Source organism: Balearica regulorum, chromosome 1, assembly GCF_011004875.1.
Source record: "Balearica regulorum gibbericeps isolate bBalReg1 chromosome 1, bBalReg1.pri, whole genome shotgun sequence".
Classification (NCBI taxonomy): Eukaryota; Metazoa; Chordata; class Aves; order Gruiformes; family Gruidae; genus Balearica; species Balearica regulorum.
The window spans coordinates 35354278-35376862 of record NC_046184.1 but is presented as its reverse complement, the minus strand read 5'-3'; the positions used below and the strand labels follow the sequence as shown (position 1 = coordinate 35376862).

The 22585-nt window shown below is 39.0% G+C and overlaps 1 long non-coding RNA gene across 3 annotated transcripts in view; it reads right to left on the bottom strand.

Annotated features, from left to right (window-relative positions):
* Nucleotides 1-22585, bottom strand: part of LOC142600517 (uncharacterized) — a 634685-nt gene that overhangs the window by 256839 nt on the left and 355261 nt on the right. Inside the window, exon 1 of one of the 3 annotated variants that reach the window (XR_012834049.1) lies at nucleotides 20694-20709. The exons of the other annotated variants lie outside the window; for them this stretch is intronic. This is a non-coding gene — a long non-coding RNA (uncharacterized LOC142600517). Of the gene's footprint in view, nucleotides 1-20693; nucleotides 20710-22585 lie in introns of those variants that run through there. 3 annotated transcript variants of the gene reach the window in all.

The window sequence follows — 22585 nt, the reverse complement described above, 5'->3', positions numbered from 1 at the left end:
AGAAAAGAAGAATCACTAGATTATTATTTAAAAAATAAAGGATATAAAGTTAAGATTTTTATTATTATTTTCACCCCAGTGGCTGGAAAGATTACAAAATTTTGGAAATTTCAGTTATGAAGAGTAGAAGGAAAAATAATAAGCAGTAATATTAAAAATATGCTTCAGATGTAGCTTGTATTCTACAAGTCAATGGGTTTTAACTGTAAGTAAATTTTGAAGTGTATGCACTGTTCTTTTATTAAGTATTATTTAAGAAAAATAAATCATCTGCCAGGAGTTACACTGTTTCTTGGAGGACCAATTTTTATTAACTTTTAACTCCTATTAATTAACTAATTTACCCAGCATTCAGAGAGAAGCCGTTACACTTTTTGTCAGGGCACTCCATGTTCTTCTATACAACTGTGTGCCTTCTGTGCAGAATTTAACTCTGAGACCACAAGCTGTAACAGCGCGACATGCGGCGCTGTACCCACAAATAATGCCATCTGGGGCTGCTAATGAGCTGTTTCGCCATTCAGAGGCCACTGCTCATTTGCATCATCTGTCAAGGGAACATCAAAGATGGGAGGAGGCATATTATTTCCAAAGCTGGGTTATTTTGATTAGCTTTCCTGTCTCAGCCTGGCTGAATTTTGCACGGCAATCGAACCCCGCTTGGGATGCCGTCAGTAGGGTTTGACATCAGGGTAGCTGTAAGGTAGCTGTAAGGTGCTCCAGTTGGAGCCTTTGCCTGCCAAGGCTTCGCGGCACCCAGCCACTCGTCGCAACCTCAGCGGAGAGCAAAGGGAGAGCTGCAGCTGGCAGGTCGGGTATGTCAGGGGAATAAGGGAAGAGATTACAAGGCTAGCATTTAAAGTGCTGTAGGAAGTCGTGTCCGTGGCACACTGTGATAGATGGCTTAATGAGAGGGACTGGAGTCCAGAGGTAGAATCCATCAATTAGCGCTGGAAAACTTCTCTCCTCTCTAATATTTCAGGTCTATAAGAACTAGCCAAATCTTTCATTTGTTTTATAGCAGCAGGAAACCAGCATCCTGAACATATGAAGGCTGAAGTACATTTTTCCACTTGTTATCTTTAATCAATACCATCACACTTAACATGACAACCTACAGCCTTCCACCACCTAGAACTACACATTACTGTGTGAAACCACACGCATATGTCATCATATCAGCACACCAGACTTTTTCCTTGCTGCTGTTTCACTTGGCTCCCCAAAGTAAGTCCTTTAGCTTTTCCTCGGAAATAGAAAAAAAATGAAAAATATAGACATTTCATTGTACTGCTGGTTGAAAAAGAGCAGCTCCACTTGGAACTGAGCATGCATGCACTGTTGTGTTTAAGAACATCAGACAACAGGAGAAGTATGGGGCCTCTTGGGTCATTTAGTCTAATCTCCACCATAGACAATGGCATCATATAATCCTGTTTTAAAAGCATTATCCTTAAACTGGATTTTTGCCTCTGTTCTCCCAGAAGGCTAGCTTAGAATTTAACTACTTTGATGGATAGAAACCGTCTCATTTTTAGCTTAAATTTATTTTTATCTAGTTTACATCAATTTCTTTCTGCAACAACATTGTCCTCTAGCTTAAATAGCTTTTCTTTCCCCAGCCTCAGTAAACCTCTCAAATAATTTTATATATCTGGTAAAAATAGGGAGTGCTTTACTTAAAAATAAATTTTATATTAAATCATGAATGTCATCCTTAAATTGAAGCTTATCAAGAGGTTGGATTTGACAGGATATTCCCTTCAATTAAACCTTGTAGTACTTGAATGTTATATGAAATTTCTGTTGCATTCTGTCTTTGTCCCACAGGTTCTTTCTTTCCACTTAAGACATTGAACACCCCACTCCTTTAGTCTTCACACAAGTTTAATGTGCCTCCCCCTTCTGCACAAGAAAAAGAAAAATCCAGTAAAAGGTTTCTTCCTCCCCACCCACAGCCTGGTGATTCTCACTCCATGTGAGATGTTAGGTTCTCCTGTCCCTGGCTGAAACACTTCTGGAACTCTTTTTGTTTCCACAGCTGCTTCCTCATTCTCATAATACAAAGCAATAGGTGTTAAAGAACAAGAACAGTCTGGTGAGGAACATGTTGATCTCAATCATCCTGCAGTTTTCACCTCAACTTATCTAATACATCACAATTGACAACATTGTCCCTGAAGAAATAACTTATGACTTACTTACACAATTACTAAGTAACAAATTTTCAGAGTTTGTGGTATTGGGATATATAATATATAGAAAAGCATGCAGGTTCTTCAGTGATCTATACCATGTCTACAAATGACCTTTACTTGTGGGGTTTTTTGCAGACTTTTCAAACCAATGTTTTGTTCTGAATAATGCTATTATTATTACTTTCTCTGTTTTATTTTTCAAAGAAAAACAATAGAATGTCTTGTACCTAAGTAAAAAACATTTATTTGTTATAATACAAGAAACAGTATAGGAAAGAGAAATAGAAATGAGAAAAAAAATGGAATGCATGCAGAGATTAATACTTGTTTTCACAATGCAGAGACTTTAATGAATTTGGCATCGAATCTGTCCTTAATGGCCTCCATTTGTTCAGTGCCCACTTCTGTAGTCTGATGATACTGTATTCCAACCAAACAGAACAGAAGTTGCAGCTGGAATCTTAAAGAAATGATTTGGGTCAAAATGTGCCCTTTGGTGGAACTCAGATGAAATTTCTCTTCCCCAGTTATTTGCTGTGACTCATTACCATGATTTTTTAGCATCCTTGGCCCAGGAGTCACTTGCCTAAGTTAAACGTCAGAAAGATAGATGTCTAAGCCTGAGCTAGTCATGCTAGAATCCTTTTATACTCAGCGGAGAGAAATAGGCTCTGCCAGGGAATGACTGATCTGACCATTTAAATGTCTAACTTACAGTAGATGTACCCTGTCTCAATTTGCGGTGTCTTTACATGCAGTCTTTCTGAGGTGGAGTAAGTATCTCTTTTTCACAGGTGAGGATATGAAGCAGAAAGACTGTTCCTAGATTTTAGCTTTAAAAAGACCAGCCCACTTCCAAAGGAGCTGTGCGTCCCCCAGGTCCCTGCCAAGGCACAGCATGAGCTATCTGCGCAGCTTTTACAGGCGGGCTGCACTCAGGCTGAGCTCAGTTGCCCGCAGATCCCACTTACCCTTCAGCCAGGGCAGAAGTCACAACACTGGTGCTTACCCAAACCAGGTCCTCTGGGCATCCCGTTTGCTCACCTCTCACAAGGGCATTGGGAATAGCTGTAGGTGGAAGCGTACAGGATCAGTTGGGGGAGAAGGCGCCAAGGATACTGCTTCCGGTAGAAAATGTACATTTCTTGATCCCCATATGGGAGCAGCATACTCAGCTCATGAACCTAGGCGCTCACGAGCCTTTCCGGGGATCACAGGGGAAGCACAACAGGAAACTGGGAACAATTTCTCTGGGGAAAAGGAAGCAGTCAAATCACTGACTCTTCTTTGCTTTCAGGCATAACTGTAATTGGTGGGAAGATACTCAGTTTCAGTGAGGACAGAACATGACATTAATTTCTTAAGATAACGGCTAATTATAATAATAAAATCTTATACTTTAATAATATTCCTTCTCATACTTTCTTTTGCAATTGCCCCAGTCCAGACATTTTTGTCTGGAAAGACAACATTCAATGGAGATGAAAAGCTTAAGAAAGACAATGTAGAGCTCTTGCACTATTATTTGTGCTATAATTTGAGTTTAAGTCCATTTCTGAAAACCCTGCACCAGTTTTCTTCCTAGAGAGCGCCTGCAGGGTTAGCTCCTCTAAACTTACATGAGTTAGGCAGCTAAGTAACTATCATAGGCAGGTGAACTATCACCAGAATAGCTCAGGACCACAACCCATGATTAATGAATGCCCTTACCTCCTAAACTAACATTCAGAAATGTAATTAAGCTCCCAAATTCAGAACATACATCAATAGTATGAAATTGAGGCTTGAGGAGTGGGCCTCTGCAAACCCCATGAAGTTCAACAAGGCCAAGTGCAAGGTCCCACACCTGGGTCAGTGCAATCCCCAATATCAGTATAGACTGGGGGATGAACAGATTGAGAGCAGAGGACTTGGGGATACTGCAAGTTGCATGGGACTTTGAGCAGCAACCTGGTCTCGTGAACCATGCCCCTGCTCATGGCAGAATGGGTCAACTAGATAATCCTTAAAAGTGCCTTCCAACACAAACCTTTCTATGATTCTATGAAATTCAACGGAATTCTGACGTAGGTAATTACTAAAGTCAGCAAGTTAGTAAGAGGGATTTTTTATTCTTGAATGCTAGTCCACTACAGATGTACTGAGGAAAACATATTTTAAACTCCAGGATCCTTTTAAAGGTCACCCTTATTTGCTTATGCCTGCTTTATAGGAATTAAGAAATTCTATTAAGTTCTGAAGCAATACATTAATCAATGAGGCAAAAATAAAGAAATGAACATTTTACAAGGAAATTGAACATTAGAAATAATACCAGTTATCTGAGAAGCAGTCCATGAGATTAACATTTAGGCTCTTATGCTTCTTATGGCTTTTCAGAATGTAAATAACACTATGTGAGCCAGATTTATCTACTATACATGAGCTCTAAAATCTGTTTTATTGGGACAAAAGAAGCTAAAATTACTTTAATTTGCCTTTTCAAATCTTAACAAATGTTTTATTATGCATTTAATTTTAATAGTTTAGTCTTTCTGTATGTTAATACTTGCTTTCAGGCTCTCTAGTTGCTGATCAGTTATTTCTCTGGTGGATTTTCTACTATTTTCTTCTTGAGTTTGCCCATAGTCTGTTCAGATAAGCGGTTTAGTCCCCTGTGAACAGAGGGAGGGCAAACTGAGAGCAGAGCAGTAGAAAGAATGCAAGGAGTAGAACACCCTTCTCTGGACCTACTCCCTCATATTAAACTTATTGGAACATTTAAAGATAGTATTTTAAGGGGCAATGTTTTTAAAGAAAATAAAGTTCTGTAGGATCAGTCTCCCACATAGGCTGATCCTTATCTAGAGTTGCTTGGAAAATTTTCGGTAGAAAACTTCACATCAGAAAACAGCTGCACCAAAATATGCTGTATGCTGATTTTGCTAAACTTTTGTTTTAGAGGATGACTTAAAAAACCCCCACATCACAATGTCTTCTCTTAACAGTTTTTGTGTGAAAGACTTCACAATTTAGAATGACTTTTCAATTCAATATCTTGAAATTTTTTTTATACTAACTATGTCATGAAATGGAGGGTACTAAAAAGTTAAAATCAAAACAACATGTTGTCCTGTCAATGCTGACAAAATAAAACCAGACTGGCCACCTAAAATAAATGGATTTGCAATTAATCTGTTAGGAAGATAACCACCCTCCTACCCTAGTTCTCCATCACAGTCAAAAAAGTGTCAAGTTAAGTGCTACTATACTCCAGCGCCTCCTTGCCCTTGTGCTACAGGCTATAGAAAAAAATACAAAAACTTTTCACAGTGTTCTTTATCTTATGTCATTATCCTTATGCTGCCTTAGGTCATTAAAATAAATGTATGGTGCTTGGGTCCATTTATTCTATTGTCAGTGATGAATGTACCTGCTTGATTTAATTTTGTATGCATTTTATATAGCCCATTGTATGTTTTCAGGTTTATTAAATAAGTACTCCATCTTCTTTTGAAAAGCTGTAAGCATGATATCTTTTTTTATTTTTTATTTTTAATGATCTTATTTTAGAAGCCATGCTTTTTGCTTAGTGCATAGTAAATACTAAGTTAAACCTGACTATGCTGTTTTGTTACTACTTGTGTATAGTTTCACATGCTCTCCATGCAGAGAGGGAGGTCAAATTGTCCTCCATATCGGGAAATGTGAACTTGGATTTATTCTTCCTCATTTTCTGGTCTCTTTTCTGTCCTTCCCACAATGTAGATTTGAGGGGACTTCTAACTCCCTTCCTCATTTCTCCTAAATCCTACTCAATCTATGTTGCTTCAGCCAACTATTTCCCCAGAACAATTTAGTTTCTTCACTGAGAACAAAGTTTTTTTTTTCCCTTTGCCAAAATACACATGGAGACAAATTACTGATAAAGGGAAAGTTAAGCTAACCCATAAAGTTCTGCTGAGAAAGGGCAGGATAGTGCCCTGCTGAACCCCTCTGAAGCTGACTCTTTGGTCTATGTTTGCCAGCATTTAACCTCAACTATAGTTTGCCAACATTCACCAGCCTGAAAATCAAGTCACTGTCCCAGGATTGCCATTGGGATTGTAGGGAGTCTTCCCTCTATAATGGAAAGCAAAATCAGAGAGCCTTAAAATCATATGCTGCAGCAGATCTATATCCCAAGGACATTAGTAATTTAGAGATGCTCAGCAGACATGTATGTGGATGTACATATTATGTAGACTGTACAGAAGATCAAATAAAAACAGAGGGATTCTACTAGACCATACTTCTAATTCAGTGTCCAGGAAATTGTGCCTGATGTTCACCTCAAGTTTCTCTTTTCTCAAAAGTATGTCATTATATGGAGACTGCATACAGAGATACACCTTTACAAAATGCAGCTGTAATTACAGAGGCTTCTAGTCAGAGTTTATATTAGCAGGAAAGAACTATTCTTCCAATTTCATCCAGAAAGGTTATTCCCTCTATTGCTTTGATAGTTGTGAGCTTTTTTTCTGAATCCCTTGAACTTTTTGATGGTGATGTGAAGAGGTTAGAAATAAGGTGAAATCTCATTCAAAAAATGTGTAAGATAATTCCTGTAGGAAACATATTCTGCATCGGAATTACTAAATTGTAAGAAAATTCTTTGAAACGTGCACTACCCTGAAAGACCTGATGTCGAACAACAGTTTCCATCTGTCCTGGTAGTACATTATGGTGAGAAGAAGATCAATTTCAAGCTGCGTAAGCACAGCTATTGCAATAGCCAGCTGGGAAATGATGTTATTTCTATGTGAGCCTTCTGAGATCACACCAGGAACACCCTGTATGTCATTCCCATTAATATAGATATGGGCTCACCAGCCAGATAAAGAGATGAAAGATTCAAAATTTCACTCGAAACTTGAACAGATTCCAAGCCTTATCATAGTTCAAAAGTATTTAGATCACTTTTGTTTCCCACTTACTTTCAACTTCACATATCCCTACACTTCCTGGTCCTCTTTCTGTTAGTATTAAAAGTGCCAAAATACGTTGGGAGAAGCTTTTATTTTAATAGAAGCAGAAAGGCCTTGAAATCTCAGGAGAAAACATTCATTGTCAGATTTTCCAAACTGGTTTTTCAGGCTCATTTTTAAAAGTATTTGGACGAAGTTCAGTGCTTAGACCCCAAGTCTTGTGTGCATATACAAAAACGAACTGAAATTTTGACCTCTGTAGTTCTCCCATCTGTTGAGTGGGTCACCTACTAGTCTTACCAGAGAGTTCTTTTAACAAGCTGAGAAAATGGGATCAAAATAATCTTTATTGTTTTTTTCTCTACTAATTTCCAGTGAAAAGTTCTGACAAGGCTATAATTCTTAAAAATTATTGCTTAAGATAGCATTTCAGGTATTTAATAATGCTTTGAAAACTTTAATTCTTGTTAGCTCCATTTCAGGTTTCTTCTATTATTCACAGAAATATCTTAAACTTATTTACCAGCTGTGCTATATGGTGCTGAGTTGTGCAGAATAGTTATGGAACAGTCTTAAGAATATATTTTCTTACTATCCTGAATTTATCTGACAACATTGTTGATATGTCTGATTAGTGAGAGCATCAAGCTTTGACAGGTACTTGTACTTTGTCTAAGATTTCAAATATTTTGCCATGACTGTAAACCTCACCTCAGATATTATCAGTAAAAAATATCATGATTACCAAAGAGTATCCTGATATTTGCTATTAAAGAGTTATCATTTTGATTTCTCATTTGAATAATCCTCATGTTACTGATAGTGTGCAACTGAACAGGCACTGGCAATACTGAAAGATGTTGCAATAAACCAAACTGCTCTTAAAATTGAAGAAAATAATATTGTTTGTACAAAGCACAAGAGTGCTGACTTTGAAAAATAAGTTAACATTGAAAAGGCTTTAAGTTGTTTGGAGAGATCTGCAGGCTTACATGTCTGAGGAATACTTGGTAAATATCTAAAAGCTAGTCCAAGCTATTTTTAAGCAGTACAATTTCAGAAAGTTGTGAGCATTTTATTGCAACTCCAGTCAGCAACTTGGATTAGACATCCATCCCATATAGCGCTATGTGTCTGGAGTACTCTGCAGATGAGGTGTTCAGCCAGACTTGTACATTTATCAGCTCTGCAGGGACAGCTCAAGAAGAAGGAAAAAAAAAAATGTACTACTTATGTGATTGGAGTCCAAATTCTGCAAAAACTATGTTTTGTTGGACATTTTTGTCAGTGTGTCATAACATGTCAGCTCTCCTGATGAGATATAACTCCTGGAAGCGCTCATAAAGTGTCAAGGTCCAAGTGGTAATTTTTTCTTTATCAGAAGAAATATCGGGTGGTAACGAGTTACTGTATTGTAGGCCAAAGGACAGATCTGCTTTCCAGCTACCAGGTGAGAGTTTCTCATTTCTACACATCAGCTCTCTGACCTAACATAAAATATTTTATTTCTACTACTAACACCATTCAGAGATCACTAAAACTGTCCTTTGCAGATGCCCCTTTCTGAAGATATTGGCCAAAAGAGATGAGCAGGAGTCAGAGGTCTGTGTTTATCCCTTCTGAGTTGTCTTCTGCAGCCAAAGGGGCTGGTGCAGTCACACTACTTTCCTTTATTTGTGTGTTTACTATGAACCATCTTCAAAATTTTCTCTGAGACCCCTTCTAAAAGTCTGGCTTAATGCTGTCCTACAGATACATGCAGACTTCACACTAGAGCTCTGTGAACCAGCAACAGTCTTCTGAATCCGCTTTGGGAATCCGAAGGTAAATCTTCATACGAAAGACAGGAATATCTTGTGAAGCAGTACTGCTGCCAGCACAGTCTGAGTACTAAGGTGTGATTGTCCGTAGATACCACCCATGCACATGCAGGTGTGAGTTTAACCAGCGAAACTCGTAGATGTATACCGTTCCCAAATGTGATTCTTTAGATCAGATAATCAAAATCAAAACAAAACAAGACAATATGCAGGAAAAGAGAAAGAAATTCAGTGTCCATGGAGATTTCCCTTCTATAATCTGTCCTGCTAGTCCTAATAATGCATGTATAAGGCTAATCAGTCATTCATTCTTCTGAGATTTGGTCAATAAGAAATAATACTAGGTGAGAGGACTGTGCAGATGTCTTTATTGCTGCATTTCTTGGGTTTTTTTCGAAGTTTAAGTCAAGGACCTAAATATTATTTTAATATAGCCCCTTGTATTTAATTATTAAAAAGTTTAATAACAGCAGACTGCATTCACTCACACCCAAAGAACCTTCTTCATACTTAGATTTGTACCTTTATCAACAAGACAATTCATTTCATGGCAAGTGAATTACAACAATAACATAAGAGAGAAAAATACTTCAGAAGTCTTTTTTTCCCAGTAATTCAAAATCCGATGTCTGTAGGTGAAATTATGCTGTCACAAACATCTGATATTTCTGTCTCTTATCAGTGACAGACAGTAGTTATAAGAAAAGGATACCAAGCAAATCACTTCAGATTCCATTCTGTAACTCATATTCTATAAAAGCATGAATGTGAGTGCAAAATGTTTTCATAACCTGTTCATCATCTGGCCTTTGGGGTTTGTTCTGCTGACAAGGGTTGATACTTTTTTATTATTATTTTGTAGTATGGATTTTCAAGTGTTATTGTTGTCAGAGAAAATCACTGGTTTAATGGAAATTTAGAAAAAGAAATCTTTCAAAAATATTTCATTATTGAATGTGAAAAGAAAATAAAACATTAATATCACAAATTCCTACATTTTTGCCACTTGTTTTTCTTTTTTTTACTTATTTATTTATTGTTTTTCAGTGGCTCAGAGCACAGTGAATTTTTCCTGTTATACTACATTTGTAGATGTCCTCGAAGACAGAACTTCAACCTAATGAGCATAGAGCTAGTGGTTTGCATGTGGCTGTTATCTGATTGTGACACTCCACAGATTATTCTGTGGGGGATTCCTATGCCTCTAAATAAATAGCTGTTACTGTGTTACAGCAGTTCTGTATAGGTATGTTCGAAACTCACAACAAACCAACCCAACGTTAGCATCTGCTGACACAGATAGGCAGTGAATTTGCAGATGTCTTTGATTGGCTTCTGCTTTGTTTTAGGGGTATTTGTCAGACTCTGAGAAGGTAAAGAGAAGAAAACCCTACCATCTTTGTTGTTCATATTTTACAGTGTACAATATATCTACGTATTGTACGTAGGATATGTCTACAGAGAGGCATATAAATAGAAGTGGGTTCCTCCTCACAGTCTGGAAGGTTTATGGATTGCCATTGAGATGTGGCACTGTGGCCATATGGCTCCTGGGTCAAAGCTGGCACATCTCTGGTGAATTTAAATACTGGCAAAATGAGACAGCATCTGCCTGCACCCATCCAGGCACATATATGCCAAACCCTGCACAACCTGCTAATTACTTCATTGAAACTCATTTATCAAATTAACCTCAAATAAAACTTAAAAATATAAAAATATTTCTGTTTGGTAAAGATGCCAGGCCCTGGTTAAAGACTTTGAGAGGAACCTCATATTGATTTATGGCAAAAGCTTTCTTTTCTTTCATATCCACAGTGCTACCAAATGCTATTAATCTCTGTGTTAGCAACAGAAATTCATGCCTTGATTTAGTTTCCTATTCATGGGCATCTCATGCCTTTTGAGACTTCCCAAGTGTTTAAAACATTCATATGGAGGTAGTAAATACTACAGCCCAAGGAGACTTTTCTGGAGTCAAGCATGTAACCCTTTTTGTACTGGGCATTTTACTATGTGCAGACACTTGCAAAGAGGTTCATACACAATTTATGAGTACATAACAATTATTTATTGGTTAACACACACAGCAAACAGCTCACTGTAGTAGTAGGCTTACATCGTTATTTATTCTTAGCATCTGTAATACAGACTCCTGATGAGTCTCTGCTGGTCAGGCACCAGGCACTCATCAGTTGGGTGGGTAAGTGGCAGTCTCCATGGCACTTGGTTTGATGTTCACAGTCTCCGTGGCACTTGGTCTGACGTTCTACCTTGCTGAACTTCCATCTTCCAGCTCTTTGTTGTTTTTTTCTCTCGGGTTTTCATACCTCTTTGTGTAGGTGTTTTACTCTGGAGACTTTCAGCTAGTGACTACTACTACTTAAGCCAACAATTTCACCTCTCTGGTTTTATTTTACTTATCTTCTTTGTCTTTAGTGTTCTTCTTTACAATCCAAGAGCAGATTTCCCCGCCCTGCCCCGTAAAGTCAATCCAGTGTCACACATAAAACTGGCGCCTGAGTCATAGACACCCCTCACTGGTGGTTTGCAGTACTGTAGGTCTCTTATACGCCACTATACGTTTTATGTTTAGGCAACTGATTTGAATGAGGATTCTCTCTGTATGCTCTCACCTTCCTTGTCGACATATCACTAGCCTGTAAAGGTCTTTGAAGTTGGATTTAACTTTGAAGCTTGAGTAGAAGGTAGAAGCCTTGAGTGGGGAGCTGGACCAGATGATCTCCAGAGATCCCCTCTACATCTGTGAGCTGCGGTGACGCTCATAAGCTGAGTTTAGGTAAGCTTTCCAAACTGGCGCAAGTTGTTTGTTCTGAGTCTGTCTCGCCATAAGCTGAAGTTCAAACTGACTCTTGTTGCTCTTCCAAAGTTTTCTAGACAACATTATCTTACTGCTAGGACCAATCCTTGACTTCCCATGCTACAGCCAGCGCAGTCCCTGCCTGGCACTGGTCTGACCTGCCTCAGCACTTGTGTGCAGAGAGACCACGTGTTGCACATGGAGCAAGATCAGGCCCCACATCACTTGCCCAGTGAATCTGCTCTGCCTGAGGTCATCATACAGCATCAGCATGAAATGCTGGACCTGTCTTGTGTTCCCTTCATGGTTCCCAGGGCCTCTGGCACTCTGAAGAGATCCTTTAGAGCGAACAGCCACTTAGGCCTTCAGTAGCATCAAAAGAGTCCTTTTGGACTTCTTGTCCATTTCAGGACATGAGACTTTGATTTCAGACTAGTAATAGCAAACTAGCAAAGCTATGTTTTTGTTGATAGCACATCCAGATAATTCTGTACTTAATGCTGCGTGCAGTGGATATGATAGCACCATGTCTACAGTAAATGTCACCTTGCTCAAACCGAGAACAATTTGACAGAATACTTTGCCATTTCATAATTGTACAAGATAGCCTATTTTTGAAGAATTATATATTTTTGTTGTTGTCTAGTGTCACATAACATCTCACCTTTTATGTTATGGGCCCGATGGGTAGGGATTCAGATAAACACCTGTGGCAATCATGAGTAAAGCAGATTTCTGGCTTTGGTGTTTTGCTGGTTTCAGTTCTTTACGGGGAAGATTCTGTAACATTGAGGTAAATGGGAGCCTTGCCTCCTATTTCAACAAGGGATGTAATTGAGATGCATGATGCTGCTGGAAAGGTAGACATGGCCAGTAAGATGTAAACTAACTTAAAGGGGACCTCTCAATATCAGTCAGATTCCTCTCAAAAAATTGCACTCTTCAGAACTATTTAGGATGAGAAGTTTGTGACTTTGACATTTTAGTTCAGTTCTTGTCTAGGCAACTTCCCACTGACTCAAACAGAAAGAACCACTTAAAAAACATGGGATTTGAAGACTATTGCAAGTCAGTAATGTCTTGTGAAAGAATGTGTGTTGCTCTTGGAAATGGCAATGATCTCTCCAATACAGAGGCTATAAGGTGGATGTTGTGAACAGAGTGAAATTTTATTATGACCCTAAATTATGATCAATTTTCTAGGTTTCTCCTTGAATTTGAGACTCCAGGCACTAAGTACTGTAATTAAATCCTTCTGAATAGGTTTCGACATATTTGTTTGACTCTGTACTATGGTCCATTTTCCAGAGCAGATTATGGTAATAACTTTTTTTAATATTATGCTTTCAGATTGCCAACTGTTCATTCTAATAGTAGCATGTAATTGACTTTCTCGAGGATCACCTCCTTTAATCACAGAGCACGAATGATTTTTATATTGGCCAAGTGTGTAGGCAGTTGGCATATGAGCATCCAAACAACAGTCTCCTTTGCAATGACAGACATGTTGCCTCCTTTTGGCACTGTAATGCACACAGTGATTCAGCACAAATGACACAGCATAAATAGACAGTGAGTGTTATCCAAGAGAACACAGCTCCTTACAAGTGTTTGGAAAGTTTTTCTCATTATTTTTACTCTGATATTTTACAGGCGTTCTTTTCAAATACATTCCTACCATAGTCACAGATGTCACATTACAACATAAAGGAGGAGAAAAAGAAGAAATATCAAAGGATTGAAGTCTACTATAAGAAACAGAACAAATTTAGTCCGTAGTTTCCTAATATCTATCTCTGCCTTCAGTGAAATGCAGAGAAGTGAGATGTAGTTTCTTAGTATCTCTCTCATAACAACAGCATCACACAGGTCATCCAAGGGTGGACAAAAATAAAGCAGAAAAATAAGAAAAAGAAAAAGGAAAACTCCAGAACATCATTTACTGCAATTATCTAAACCTGGTTTAGATCCTGTTTTTGCTGCCATGAAAAATCTCCCCTTGACTTGGGAGAAGAAAAAGATATATGTTCACAGTGAAGGTATGGAAAGCAGTCATGGTGCAAGTTACTTGCATAAATATTTGGAACTGTTCTTCCGATAATGGATGTTTGTCTGTAAATTTCCCATTTCAGGAGAGGTCTGCCAGCTACAATACATACACCTACAAGACAAAAATCTGATCTCACACTACGATCATCCTTTTCAATCATAAGGTTAGTAGGGTGTCAGTGAAACAAGAATAACAGTCTAACATCTATCAAAGCATGGCTGCTGCACAGGGCATGGTAGAAAACTATTCAGAGCACCAAGGACTACATCTCAGAATTCCTTGCTTAGCCTTCTGGAGAACAAAAGTCAAAATCCTGATGAAATGCTTATTTTCCTTGGTGAAGAGAAATGTAGTTAGGCACAAGAAATGTAGTATTTTTTAATGGAATAGAGAGAAAATAATGTTACATCACAACAGATAGTAGCTGGGAATGGGAGCACTTGCTAGAAAAGCCTGCTTAAAGCTTCTGAACAACATAAGCAAAGTTTAATTTTGTATGGCCAAAAATGAGGAAGGCCTTGGATGTATCAAAGCTTAATTTTGTGTGTCATCAATCAGTATCCTCCAAAGGGATTTGGGGACCCAAAGCACTAGCAGGCTCCCCAGTCAAAATAATACATGGCTGTGGTCTATGACCAGTTTGATTTTGCACTTCTACCTCTGCTGAACACAGAAGCCAACTTTGAAACACAGTCTTCTTCATGGATGACGAGGAAGGTCCCAGGCTCTTGCCTGGAGCTGGGCTGGCTTTTCTGAGGCAAGCTTTTTATGACAGTCTAAATATCGATGATTATCGTGAAAACTAGAACAGCTTTTCAGCTCAGCCTCTAACCCCCCATCCTTCCAATATCTAGCACTTTTACATTTCCCTCTTCTCTGAAAGAGTCACAGTAACAACAGTGATAACGGTGACTGAACAGAAACTCAGAGCTCTCAGCACAGAGACAAGAAGCAGAATATGAGTTATGTTCATCCTCCACATCAGGACTTCAACCTAAATTCTATCTCTATGTTGAAGCATTGCACTAGTATATATCTCAGATTAGATATCCACCCTTGTCCTTCATCTGCTGGCAAGGTTGCAAACATTTATCAGAAGCAGCATGGGAAACCTAGGACAGAAACCAAGGACATCAGGCAGTAGATGAGCAGTTTGAGAAACTCAGGGCACACAGAGGAGGATGACTGTGCATCCCAAAGGAGGTGTCTGACTCTTCTCACGGTCTTCGAGCAATCACTAGCTTTAACATCCTCAAGTGCTAGACAATAATGAAAGAATAGACTTGGCTTTTCTTTAAGTAGCTTTGTGCTCATATATTTATGTGGTTGTATAGTCCCATATAGCTGCCTCTTCTGTTCTCATCCCAGGTCTCACCCATTTGGTAAAGGTGGACAGAAACTGGTTCTGAGTTATGGAAGTTGTTTTTTCTTCTGCCTTTATCATTAGAGTCTGATGAGGAAGTCTGTGATAAGGAAACTAGGAGGCAAGCAACACACTTCCAGTATTTCACCCAGGAATGAGGTCATGTATAGACAAAGATGAAACTGATGAGCTCAGAACTAAACGAGTGAACTACTTTTGTTTTCCAGATGTTAGTTTTCTGGGTGGCCTCCAGAGCTTTGAAGGGCATTTTTCCTAGAGATAAAAGATCTTCCGTCACAGATGGTGCTTTTTTAACCCTCCTAAGTCCTTGTATATCTGTCATAAAACTCGGGCAAAAACTGACATAACACTTCTTAGGAGGGCAGCTGGGTTCTTATTGTCACAGTTTTTCCATTCACCACTTTGAAATTTCAGGTAAAGCAGCTTTCCACAGGTCCTAACCTTGGCAGTTTGTTGATACAACAGCAGACTTGAAACATATTTCATTTACGATCTAGTTAGGGTATTAATTTATTCATGGCGATGATTTTTAGCTATTAGCAAGTTTATGCCTTTAAGACTTACATAAATTTTATATATGCATATAAATATATAAATTTGTGAGAAAATATTTTCCTTACTATTTGTCTGTTATTCTTTTCTATGACCCATCACTCTCTCCCAAATTTGAGTCCAAACTGTTTCTAGTTGGCTCTGCCTAAGATCTAATACTTTGAGCCAAGAAAACAAAAAAAACCCAACAATGATGGAAAACATGCTCAGGCAAAGTCTTTTAGGCTGTGAAAGAATGAACATAAGAAATTACTTAGAAAGAATGCACTGCTTGGGGAATTAAATTAGAAAGGCAGTGAAATATATTTCTTGTATGAAAACATTTTGAGAAGAAATAAAATGGTTCATGTGAGAAAATTGTAATGAAGAGAAACGTAATTAATTATTTAGACAAAGCAAAAGAAAATCAAAGTAAAATATATGGGGTCCTTCAGTGTGAGCAATTTATTTATAAATAGACATATGTTCTGAGACGGAGTGTCCACATTGGATTTGTGTAACTATGTCCTATTTAGCAAGATTTAGAGTCCAAATAGAAAACACGTACAGCAGTTTCATCTCCAGTTCTGTGCAAACACACCGCAGAATACAGATGTCTTGGCTTTACCTGGGAGTTCTGCTCGTGCTTCAGTTTGGGTCTAGACTACAGTGCCTCAGATGGTAGCAGTATGTTTTTACTGGTTCTGAAATTTCAGCACTTTGTGGTATCTGTATCCAGGCATAATTTCTGAGACAAGGTAATATTATTTGACATAGATTTAAATATATTCTCATTGATTATTAATGTCTGGCAAATATTTTAAGTGCAGTATGTAGGTACTAAATTTAATTTTCTTCAGGGCATATATGATGTAGTTTCTTCAAAACTGATTACCTGAAAATTGGAATTTTCATCACGAATGCAGCTTGACTGTCCCCTGTGATGCTGACACTCTGCATGACATGGAGCAAACTGGAAAGAGTGGATGGCCATGCGTTAGCATGCACTTTAAACCACTGATTCTGGAGCTAGCAAGGATGGATGCAAAGAGCAAGGGCTCTTGAAAGAAGACTAGCATCCCTTTGGATTTCCAAAAGGACATAATGCTGTGAGAACTAGGGAGGAGTTGGGAAGATGAGCTACAAACATGATCAGGGGACTGCAGGATCTCTCTTATGAGGAGGCTGAGAGAGCTGGGTCTGTTTGGTCTGGAGAAGAGAAGACTGAGAGGGGATCTTATCAACGCTTATAAATATCTAAAAGGTGGATGTCTAGAGGATGAGGCCAGACCCTTTTCAGTGGTGCCTAGTGGCAAGACAAGGGGCAACGGGCACAAACTGGAACACAGGATGTTCCATCTGAACATGGGGAAAAATTTCTTCACTGTGAGAGTGACAGAGCCCTGGAACAGGCTGCCCAGAGAGGTTGTGGAGTCTCCTTCTCTGGAGATATTCAAAACCCACCTGGACACGATCCTGTGCAACCTGCTGTAGGTGATCCTGCTTTAGCAGGGGGGTTGAACTAGATGATGTCTAGAGGTCCCTTCCAACCCCTACCGTTCTGTGATTTTATGAAGATCACCCTTTAGCTTCTCTCTTGAGAACTCAGAGAGTAGCTGACATTAACCTGCAGTCAGTGCTCTTCAGCCCTCAGACTATGCAAAAATCTGATAATGGTGTGAAAACAAAGCAGAACATCCCTGAACTGTGATCTCCTCATCTCTCCTCTGCTGTCAGGACCATTACTATCACATCTCTGTGTCACAAGGCAAAAGAGAATAGTTCATTAAATGTCTAGGGAAAAAAGCAGACTAGGAAGAGAGTGGCTGAGCCCCACCACCTTACTTCTTTTGGAGGCCCCTTCATTGCTAATGGAGAATAAAGGTAGTGGAAAATAACTGATTCTCTGATGTAACCATCTTTATGCAGGAACAGGAAAGAAATCACACTAATGATAATTTAAACATTTGAAATCTCCATTAACATCTGTGGGGATTATGATCTGTCAGGGGGCACAGGATTATTCAGTCAAGCCCTCGCTGGGAAAGGAATAAAGTCACAAAGGCCAGTACCAAATTTGCCTAAGGGAGAATTCACGTGATGTTTCCTCTTGATATGAAGGGAGATGAGCATTGGTGAGTGAGATCAAGACCTATACAGCAGGAAGAACTTAAAAAAGTTCTTCAGGTCGTCTTCATCGTATCTATTTCCATAGCAGCACAAGGATATTACATTTCAAGAGCTGAACTACATGCATTAGGCTACAAGACTTACAACAAGACCCTCTTAAAAGTCTCTTTTGTATACTTGGGGTGAGTTAATACCTTCTTTGGAGAGTTTTCTGTGCCCTCTATCTGATATGAAACGTGTAGGTAGAATTTTGTTGTAGACAGTTTTGACATATTTTTGATCTTTCTTTCCACCTCATCTTTCTCTTCTGTGATACACAGTCCTTTCTCAACTCAGCTTTCCTGTTTTTCATGCTAATGCCTTAAGCCCCGCTCCTTAAAAATTTCATTACAGTTCTGACAACCAACACAATACAAATGATTAACTGGATCTGAATTCGCACTTCCTGAGAAGCAAATCCATAGCTTCAAATTAACTCACTTTTTTTTTTCTTATCCTTTTTTGAAGTTTTTTTTTTGAAAGAATCTCTTAGGCAACTTGACATTTTATCCTATTGTGTGGCAAGTCTAGTTCGCTGTCTGCAGTTTTAGCTGCATCCGTAAGTTTTGTTGACTTTGAATGAAGTACCAGAAGCAGCCTGTTAACAAAGGAGTTAATGGAGCAATTTTCACAGAATATAGCATTTTATAACACTGTCATTTCCAAGAGCATATTTTCAATCCCATGTCTATTCTGACTTAGAAACATAATTGCAAGGACAATCCCCCTTCCAGCTGAGAGATCATAACTAACAATATATGCTTCAGTACACATACAGAAGGGCTTGTTAAAGGCAGAGTAAGATCAGCTTTCATTTTGTTATTCTTTGATTAACATAGTCCCTTAGCTCTGATGTGTTCTGCCTTTGTGGGTCTGTGTGACAGGGTTTTATTATTTCAACAGTGATTTTTGTTATTCAGTTTGCAAAACCCTTCTACAATTTTTGATCAGTACACAGCAATTTTTCAGGAATATTTCAATCATGCTTACAATAGGTCAAGCTTATGACAAAATAATTGATTACCTGATTTTTGTCATACTGACAGGCTATGGAAATATTCTGTTGTACTGATTAAGGACTCAGCCTTTCTGTACAACATAGGTTGTTCATATTTCTGGCCTCCAGCCAGAACAAGGAGTAATAAGTCAGAGATAAGCTAACAAATTTATTTTTAAAATTCAGTTGTATATTGATTTTGATTCTTATTAAATTTACTGGGAAGAGGAGGGGAACCTCATATGTTTTGTCTCCCCCAAGGAAACACAATTCATAGTTTTACAGTTTTTCATCTGTATATGGAGGGGATGTGTTTGCTGGTTTTGGTAATGTATAGATATTGAGGAACATGAGCACCACAGGACTGGAAAGCATGTCTGATACAGAATGGTACATGAGAAGGTTGAAGCAGAGGAAATGTAAAAATAATCATAATTTCTGAATAAACCTTCCAGAGTACTGCTATCTAACAGGTGGCTGACTCCTCTCTGAAGTAAGCTCTTTGCTGCTGGGAGTGTGGCTGTTCATCACAAGCACTCTCGATTTAAGAAGCCCTAGTGATGCTTTCAGATTATTTTGAGCTGTTGTCTTTCCCACCACTGAAACTGCTTTCACATTCTTGTAATTCATGGAAGGGAAGCCTCCTGTGCTTTACTTAGTTGGTTATAGACAGAAGAGAGATTTAGAAAAAAAATTACCCAAGCTGAGCATGGGAACATTTCCTCTAGGGTGTATAAGATTTGATTTCCCCTTAACTCATATTTTTCCATTCTCCTTTTTAGCTACAGCAGAGATGAAATAGGTATCTTTGGATGTGTTCAGAGAACATTTCAGTCTGTTAGTGAATACATGATTATGCAATCATAATTCACAACAGAAAATTTTGGGCTTTCAGTAAATTTAGGATAAATTGTAAGGGTTTATATATATGTGTGTGTGTGTATATACATATATATATATATATTTTTTTTTTTTACCACAACCAAGCATTAATGTAGAACTGTGTATAGGGTTTGCATGGCAAGGTTTTGGTAGTGGGGGGGTGCTACAGTGGTGGCTTCTGTGAGCAGCTGCTAGAAGCTTCCCCTGTGTCTGACAGAGCCAATGCCAGCTGGCTCCAAGACAGACCCGCCACTGGGCAAGGCCAAGCCCATCAGTGATGGTGGTAGTGCCTCGGGGATAATGTATTTAAGAAGGGGAAAAAAAAAAAAGGAGCAGCAGGTTTTGCAGCCAGAGAGAGGAGTGAGAAGATGTGAAGAGGAACAACCCTGCAGACACCAAGGTCAGTGAAGAAGGAGGGGCAGGAGGTGCTCCAGGCGTCAGAGCAGAGATTCCTCTTGCAACCTCTGGAGAAGACCATGGTGAGGCAGGCTGTCCCCCTGCAGCCCATGGAGGTTGATGGTGGAGCAGATATCCACATGCAGCCCATGGAGGAAGGATGAGGGGGTGTAAAGATTCCACCTGCAGCCCATGGAGGACCCCATGCCGGAGCAGGTGGAGACACCTGAAGGAGGCTGTGACCCCATGGGAAGCCTGTGCTGGAGCAAGCTCCTGGCAGGACCTGTGGCCCCGTGGAGAGAGGAGCCCACGCCAGAGCAGGTTTGCTGGCAGGACTTGTGACCCTGTGGGGGACCCACGGTGGAGCAGTCTGTTCCTGAAGGACTGCACCCCGTGGAAGGGACCCATGCTGGAGCAGTTGGTGAAGGACTGCAGTCCGTGGGAAGGGCCGATGTTGGAAAAGTTGGTGGAGGACTGTCTTCCATGGGAGGGACCCCACGCTGGAGCAGGGGAAGAGTGTGAGGAGACCTCCCCCTGAGGAGGAAGGAGCGGCAGAAACAACATGTGACAAACTGATCACAACCTCCATTCCTCGTCCCCCTGTGCTGCTGAGAGTGAAATTGAGCCTGGGAAGAAGGGAGGGGTGAAAGGAGGTGGTTTTTTAAGATTTAGCTTTTATTTCTCATTATCCTACACTGGTTTGATTGATAATAAATTAATTTTTTCACAAGTCAACTCTGTTTTGCCCATGATGGTAATTGGTGAGTGATCTCTCCTTGTCCTTATCTTGACCCAGGAGCCTTTTGTTATATTTTTCTCTCCCCCCCGTCCAGCTGAGGAAGGCAGTGATAGAGCGGCTTTGGTGGGCACCTGGCCTCCAGCCTGGGTCAACCCACCACAAAGCGGTTGGGAAATAATGAATTAAATGTTTACAAAAAGACTTTGAAATACTTCTTGAAACTTATCTGGTGGAGCAGTTCAATAAATTGACATAACACACACAGATATAGAAATTAAAACTGCATTCGTGTTTGGGGAAAAAAAAATCCTAGCCTTTTCTAGACATCTTCCTTCTACTTTGTGAGAAAAAACAACATATAAAATAGCAAGAGAATTTTGTATTCAAAGATCATTATGCCATACAGGACTGTATAGTTTAGAATCGAATCCCTGTAATAGGGAACATGAATGAATCAAGAATTCTTCTCACTCCTGCAAAGGCTGATGTGTTAATCTTGCTTGCATAAATAAAATTCTCTGATTAAAGCAAAACCCCAGGGTACCATGATGTATTGACTGAGAGAATGAAAGCTCTGCCTTACGGCCAGAGTAATATGGCTATTTATTAACCAAAGATAATATTTTCTTTTTTTTTCTTCTTTTTTATTTTTTTTTCCCTAAACAATGATGGGTAGCCTCCTAGGAAGATCAATGATCAAATGCTGATGTAGATTCTTCATTCACAATATGGTACCATACAAGAATATTCTCAAATACAGTAAGAAAGTTTTCCTCCTCTTTTTGGGCTAGAGTGAGGTGAAAACATCAGAGAAATAGCATTGGTGTGTGTCTGTACAGATAACTTTATATTCTGTTTGTTCTGGCATGGAAGCGGAATAAAATAGGATTTTTCTCCATAGAATTTCTTATGTTTATAAGTATATAATTAAAAGAAATCCAAGAAATGCCTTTATACTTCTATGGATCACATTTAATGGAGAATTGATCCTGCTTTTAAGAAAGTTCTAAAACTAGAGTTTTTCCAATAAAAGCAAAATCTGTGGTCTTTCCCTGAATGGTAAACAATAGAGGCTGTAATGATTCATCCTCTCTTTGGTTTTATTATTGCCTTCCAGCTTCCAATCTAAAAGCTCTTAGCATTATAATTACCTCTTTTGGCTTTTGCAAAATGTCACAGCTCCTATTTAGCCAATAGATCACATCACACAGGGCTACAGCTTCACTTTTAAACACTGTATTAATAGCTGAAATGTCTGACAGGCTGAATTATAAGCTTGGCAACAAATTGGTCTCCTTTTTGGCTTTTTCTAGATTTGCTGTTACTTTGGGAAGTAAGAAAGAGATCTGGAGCCAGAGATATCTGGATCCAAAGACGTGCCTACTAAGAGTGGGCTTAGTTTAAGCCATTCAAGCCATCTTCCAGACACCTAAACTCTACAGTTAACCTGTCACTTTGTTATGTTGTAATTAGTCTTAATCATTCATAGCTTTTGTATACATGGTGGTTTCACATACAGAAGTACAGTTTGAAGGCAGAGGTAAAATGGTATTAAATGAACTGCTGTATCTGGAAGAGAAAGAAAAACTTTCAATGACAGACTTACATATGGGGAGTCCAAACAAGAAAAGTATGGCTATTTTATTCCAGCT